Consider the following 6706-nt stretch of genomic DNA (forward strand, 5'->3'; position numbering starts at 1 on the left):
TTTATGTGTATGATTGTATTGCCTGCATGGGTGTAAGTGCGTTCATTTCATACAATGCCTGCAGAGGTCAGAAGAAGGTGTCGGGTCCCCAGCAACTGGAGTTAAGGATTATTGTCAGCCACCATATGGGTACTGGGAATTGAACCCAGGTCCTCTGTATGAGCAGTCAGTGCTCTTAGCGACTGAACCATCTCTCCAGTCCAAATTTTTATGCTTTTCATACATTATAGGTGTAAGTGCGTTCATTTCATACAATGCCTGCAGAGGTCAGAAGAAGGTGTCGGGTCCCCAGCAACTGGAGTTAAGGATTATTGTCAGCCACCATATGGGTACTGGGAATTGAACCCAGGTCCTCTGTATGAGCAGTCAGTGCTCTTAGCGACTGAACCATCTCTCCAGTCCAAATTTTTATGCTTTTCATACATTATAGTTTAGTGGTATTTAAATCTCTCTCCTAACCACATAGCCCACTACTGCCCCATGGCCAATTTGATGTATTCTCTTATATTTGTAAAATGGACTATAGAGTCTGATTTGTGTCTCCAAGTATGTGTCCTTCATTCTGGTTCCATACACTGGGCTCAACAAGAGTCTCATCTCTATAAGACACTTTCTCTCCCTCTCCTAGCAGCCATCAATTGCCAAAATTTCTTTAGGCTGGACTGAGATTTCTTACCCAAGGGATTTCATGTGGTTTGAGTTTGAATAGGAATTGTGCATGCTGTCACTATTACTGTGAGTTCATAGGAGTAGCTGAACAGCTTTCAGAAACTCTGCTTCCTTGTGATCATTCATCCCCTTGGCTATTACAATCTTTGTGCCTCCTCTTCTGCAATGATCATTGAGCCTTGGGAGGTAAAGGCTTGAAATAGATGTCTTATTCAGGGCTAAGCACTCTGTGGTCTCTTCTTCTCTCCACATTGGCCAACTGTTGGTTTCTGTGTTAATCACCATCTGCTATATAAGGAAACTTCTCTGGTCAGAGTTAAGAGATACATTCATTTTATGTATAGAGTTTGCATTGAAAATGTGTCACTTAGGGTTGAACAATCTCACAGACATGTACTCTCTGTATGTGACCAGTTTTGGACTCTGTAATAGTCTCCATTTGTTGGAAAAAAAAAAAAAAAAAAGAAAAAAAACTACTTTGAGGGATGAATGGCACACTTTTCTGTAAATATAAGGTTCCGTATTTAGAACAAATAAGAAATTACATTGTTCTAGGGATGTGGCAGAAGTAAATTTGTTTATAGGATCGATGACCTCTCCATCCATGTGTATTTGGCTATGTTTACAGTACCACACATGAGTTCCCTCCCATTGAGTGGACCTTATATCCAATTTCCAATTAGTGCTCAGGGGCCCACAGCCCACTTGTTAAAACTTAACAAAAACCAGAACCAGCCTTATCAAAAGGCTGCAGGACAGGCAGGCGTCGGTCAAGCCTCACAGATGAAGCCATAAACAAGACAGAACTCCTGACCACCCTGGGGGCCCGATACCAGGAAATCTTTAGAAAACGTCTGTGCTTCTGAGGTCACCTCCCATTTAGCAATCCTATTTCCCCTCAGCCCCGGACCTTACCCCATACCCCTGCATACCTTTGAAATTACTGGTAAAATTACTATGTGTGTTTGAAATTAACCAATAACCGCGTTTCTGCTTCTGTACCCTGCTTCTGCCTTATAAAAACCCCCTGAACTCAACCTGGGGTGCGCAAGTCCTCCGAGGAGACTTTGTGCCCACAGGTACCTGTGTCCTGAATAAACCTCTTGCTGTTGCAACCCAAAGGCCGTGACTTGTCCTCTGTGGTTTCACTCTTACAAGTGGACCTTATATCCAATTAGACAACTGTTGATTACTCCCAAGATAAAATCGCCACTACTGCACCATTGTCAGTCATTGTGTACATTAGGCTTTACACCTGGGTTGGACCATTGATTTTCTTCCTTAGCAGCTTGCATACTCTCCTCAAGAACTATGAGAACTAGTTTTCAGGAAGGAGACTTCCAGGTCAGTCCAGCTCCATTGCTCCAAGTCCTATGTCCAAAATATGTCCCATCTTCAGCAATAGGGTCTTGCCTTCAAGTTGTGGGTTGTAGAGTTGAGAAACCTCTTATCTGCATCCTTACAGGGCCTGCTGGAATTTAAAAAAAAAAAAAATGCATTGAAACTCAAAGCAAAACAGTGAGCGTAAACATTTTTCCTTGTCTCAGCTTAGCAGGTTTGGCCACTTGTTTAGTCCATCTTCATTGTGGCAAAGTCAGTGACTTTCAGTGTAAGGATACTGCATGTATTTCCTGGTTTTATCCCAGGGTATCTGCTGTTTTTATGTGCTGCTGTAAGTACAGTTGGTTTTTTAAATTGAATTTTTATGATTTTCTTTTTTAAATATTTTATTTATTATTTTTATTTTATGTGTATGATTGTATTGCCTGCATGGGTGTAAGTGCACCTGTGTCATGCAGTGCCCACAGAGGGGGGCCAGAAGAGGGCGTTGTGTCTCCTGAAACTGGAGTTACAGACTATTGTTAGCCACCATGTGGGTGCTGGGAACTGAACCCAGGTCCAGCAGCCAGTGCTTTTAACCACTGGACCATCTCTCCACCCCAATACATGTATTTTAAACTATCCAGGTAAATCCATTGTGTGCCCAATTTGAGAGCCAGTGTTTAACTTTCCAGGAGGGCACCAGCTTCAGGATCAGGAGTTCTGAGTTAAATCCCATTTGAGGTTGAATCTGCTCTGCACTCCAGCCTCCTTAATATGCTGAGGGTCTAACACCAAGTATCTCAGAAGGTGACCTTATTTGAAGACAGGGGCTTTACAGAGGTAACCAAAACTATGTCATTTGTGTGGGCCCCACCCTAGTAAGACCGATGTCTTCATGATAAGAGGAAATTTGAAGACATTCACATATAGTGTGACCATGCCAACAGCTATCTAAAAACCACAGAGAGAGCCCTAAGCAGCCTTTCCTTGCCACCTCGAGAGGAACCAACCTTACCTATTTAGACCTTGATTCAATATGTTGAGCTTTGGAACTGGGAGGCTATGCATCTGTCCTGTGAGCCACCCCAGGTCTGTACTTTGTTTGTTGAGCGACCCTGGCAAATGAGCACAAATCTTATTTGTTTTGTTTTAATGTGTATGAGTGTTATGCCTGCATGTATGTAAGTGCATCCGTGTGATGCAGTGCCCCAGAGGTCAGAAGAGAGCGGATCTGCTGGAACTAGAATTACTGATGGTTGTTAGGTGCCATGTGGGTCCTGGGAATCTAATGGCCAGTACTCTTAACCTCTGAGTCAGCGCTCCAGGCCCTGGATGCAAATCTTGATGCAGCCCTGATTCAACTGTGAGCAGGTAACTTTCCCTGAGTGCTTCAAAGATCTGATGAGAAAGAACAAAATATAAACGTTCCCTTACAGGGACTCTGAGAAGCATAAATGAGAACGAGCCCAGCAGAGACTGGAACACCATAGGTGCTCAGCTAGACAAATACATAGCATTCTCAGCTTAGCCACCGGTGGTCAGCTCAGCGGCCTGGGGATCCTGCAAGGACAGCAGGATCTGCCCTAGGATTCAAGAGAATGATGCCTAAGGCTTGCCCGTCTGGAGGGCACCAAAGCTGTTTATTCTGGATGCAGCCTTGCTCCTGTGCGACCTCTAGGGGGCGCGCTGGCTCCAGCAGCGCCTGCTTGTCCTCTGTGGTTTCACTCTTACAAGTGGACCTTATATCCAATTAGACAACTGTTGATTACTCCCAAGATAAAATTGCCACTACTGTAGCAATAATAATAGTTTGCTGAGCCAGTCTTTATTAGAATCTATAGTTGAGTAGAAGGACCATTGATAGATTTTCTTCCTTGGCAACTTGTATCATATTCCCTGACACGAGAGCTAGTCTTCAGGGAGGACTTACAGGTCAGTTCCCACTCCATCGCTCTATGCCCTATGTCTGAAGTGTGGCCTGTCTTCAGTAATAGGGTCTTAACTTCAAATTCTGGGAGACATGAAGGGCTCAGCAATACTCTGTATGAATCTCTTGGACTACCCAAACCAACAACTGGAAGGTGGTTTCCCCTGACTGGCACTATGTTTTTATTATATAGCCTTCAGCTATATGCATGCACTTGTATATTTATTATATGTCTATTCTCCTGTAGGACTTTGAAATAAACATTTCCCTCTGGATTTTCCATACCATCTAAGCATTAAGTACAGTTTTAAAACTTATTTTTAAGCTTTCATTATTATGATTAAAAATTCAAGTGATTGTCTTGACTTTGCATTCTGCAACATTACCTCAGTTCACAAGATCATTGACATAGGGTTGTTGATAGAATTTATGGGAATTTTCAAATCTATTATTCTGTATATAAAAAAATGACAGGTTGATTTTTTTCCTACCGGTTTCACACTGTCTAGACCTTCATTATAGAAGTAAAGAGAGGAAAATGGATAGTCTCATCTTCCTGATAATAGATCAAATGTTTTAATCTTCAATATTAAAGGAGCTGTAACCTATGGGAGTTTCCTTGGTAACATTTCCTGTAACATAGCTGTGTATTTTTTTCCTCAAGACTTTGCTGAGAAGTTTATCATGACAGTGATGGCTTTGTTTTTATTCTTTTCCAAATCTATTGAAAGTGGTTATATTTTTTCTGTTCTATGTCCTTGGTATGCTACACACTATTGCTTGGTAACGATGATATTCAGTCAATTTTGTTTTCTGAGCCAGATGTCCTATTAAAAATATGTAATGTTTGATTTGCTCAGTTTTGTTTTATCTTTTAGGATTTCTTAAGGGATTTGAATAATATTTCATGATAAAATCTTGTCTTACAACTTTTTCTTTTTGTGATATTTTTCAGGTTTGTTGTTGTTGTTATTATTATTATTATTATTATTGTAACATCAGTACTGGTCTCAGATTTAGTTGTGAACCTTTCTTCCCTCTATAGTTTAATGGAGTTTTCCTAATTGTTCTATTACCTTCCTAATGTTGGAAATCACCAATGAAGCTCTCTTGCCTAAAGCTTTCTTTATGGAAACAGTTTTGATTACAAGTTCAATTTCTATAATAGGTTTGGTTTTATTTTGATTTCCTACTTCACTTAGCATCAAGTATAGTAATTTGTATTTTTACAGAAGATTGCCATTTACATTAAATTTACTGAAATTATTGGCATGAATTTCTTTTTTTATTTTCATTTAATGTTTAATGAATAACAAACATTTCTAAAGCCTTAGAGAAAGCACGTTTAGTAAGAAAGGCATGAAGAAGAAAAGGAGTAATTATGCTTTCCTGAAGAGTTCAGGAAAGCAGACAGACTTACAGAGACCTACATGGCTGCTGTTGGTCTGGAAGTTCTGCTGGGATTTGAGCTAGTTCCAGGCAGGAAATATTCCCTACCTAATTAACACACCAGGTATTCCACTCATCTATTTAGCATAACAAGATAAACTTGCCTTCCTGGGAATGGTTCTATCACCAGGTAATTGAACAGTGAGATGGGAAAGTTAGGTCCTCCAACAGATAGACAAAACTTTTTTTATAGTCTGGACCAGTTCAATTTATAGGGCTTATTGAAACTCTAACACTGACATGAAAAAACTATTCTGCTTTGTGGGCTTTTCTTGCTATTTTTTTTTTTTTTTTTATAAAAAAATCTGTGGGTATGCTTTTTTTAAAAAATGAACTCTGTCACACTTACTTTGAGGCTCACTTAAATTTTGGTACTTAAACTGTTGATTTTAAGCCTTTCTTTATACTGATATAAAACTATGAAATTTAAAAATTGCTTTCTGTGCAATGTACCGTTTTTATGTCTGATTTTAAAAACTTGTTTCAAAATATTCAGATTTTTTCTTCTATTCTTGAATGCTGTTACTTAAAAGTATGTTATTTAATCTTTTAATATTTTAAAGTTTATCAGTGTATCCTTTGTCATTCATCCCCTCCGACTCCAAAGGACTTTATTTGAGTTTATTTGGGTTCTTTTTTTTTTTTTTTTTTAAAGACATGAAGCTGGGTGACAATGGAGATGGGGTTGGATCTGGGAGGAAATAAAGGAATGGGGGTGAATATGATAAAAAATAAATTGTATGAAATTCTCAAAGAATAAGAATATTACTTTTTTTGTTTTGTTTTGGTCTTATATTTAATTATTTTATTAACACAGGCCCAAGGTAACAGGACCAGACCATATACTGAAAGCCCCAAAAGCATGAGCCGAAAAAACCTTTCTTCTTCATATGTTGGTTGTCTCAGATAATTTCTCACACTAATGGAAAGCTGGCTTATTTTTTTTTTTCTTCTTGACATAGAATCAAATCTATAGTTCTAGAAAGTAAGGCTTAAAACAAATAATAGTGGGCAGGTAATTAGAGATCATTAGTTTGAGTTTCTGCTATTTCATAACTTATGCCACTCATTGGACAGAGAAGGTTAGCACAGTGAATAAAGAAAATGCCACAATTATTAAAGGAAGGAGGGGCTCAGACTAGGAAATATGCAGAGGAGGAGTTGGGGTGGATCTGATCAAGATACATTGCATATATGTGTCGAATGCTCAGAGAATAAATAAAAATATTATATATATATATATATTTAAATGTTATTTATTTTTTTATTTGCTTGCGGGGACATTCATATGTCCTTTTCTTTTGTTAATTTTTAAATAAATAGTTTATTGAGAAATTC

General features: G+C 38.8%; 1 protein-coding gene across 8 annotated transcripts in view; it reads left to right on the forward strand.

The window, feature by feature from the left end:
- Cntn3 (contactin 3) overlaps nucleotides 1-6706 on the forward strand; it is a 471390-nt gene that overhangs the window by 36476 nt on the left and 428208 nt on the right. The window lies entirely within an intron of this gene.

The sequence above is a fragment of the Nannospalax galili genome, unplaced genomic scaffold (genome assembly GCF_000622305.1).
Source record: "Nannospalax galili isolate Female #2095 unplaced genomic scaffold, S.galili_v1.0 scaffold114, whole genome shotgun sequence".
Taxonomy (NCBI): domain Eukaryota; kingdom Metazoa; phylum Chordata; class Mammalia; order Rodentia; family Spalacidae; genus Nannospalax; species Nannospalax galili.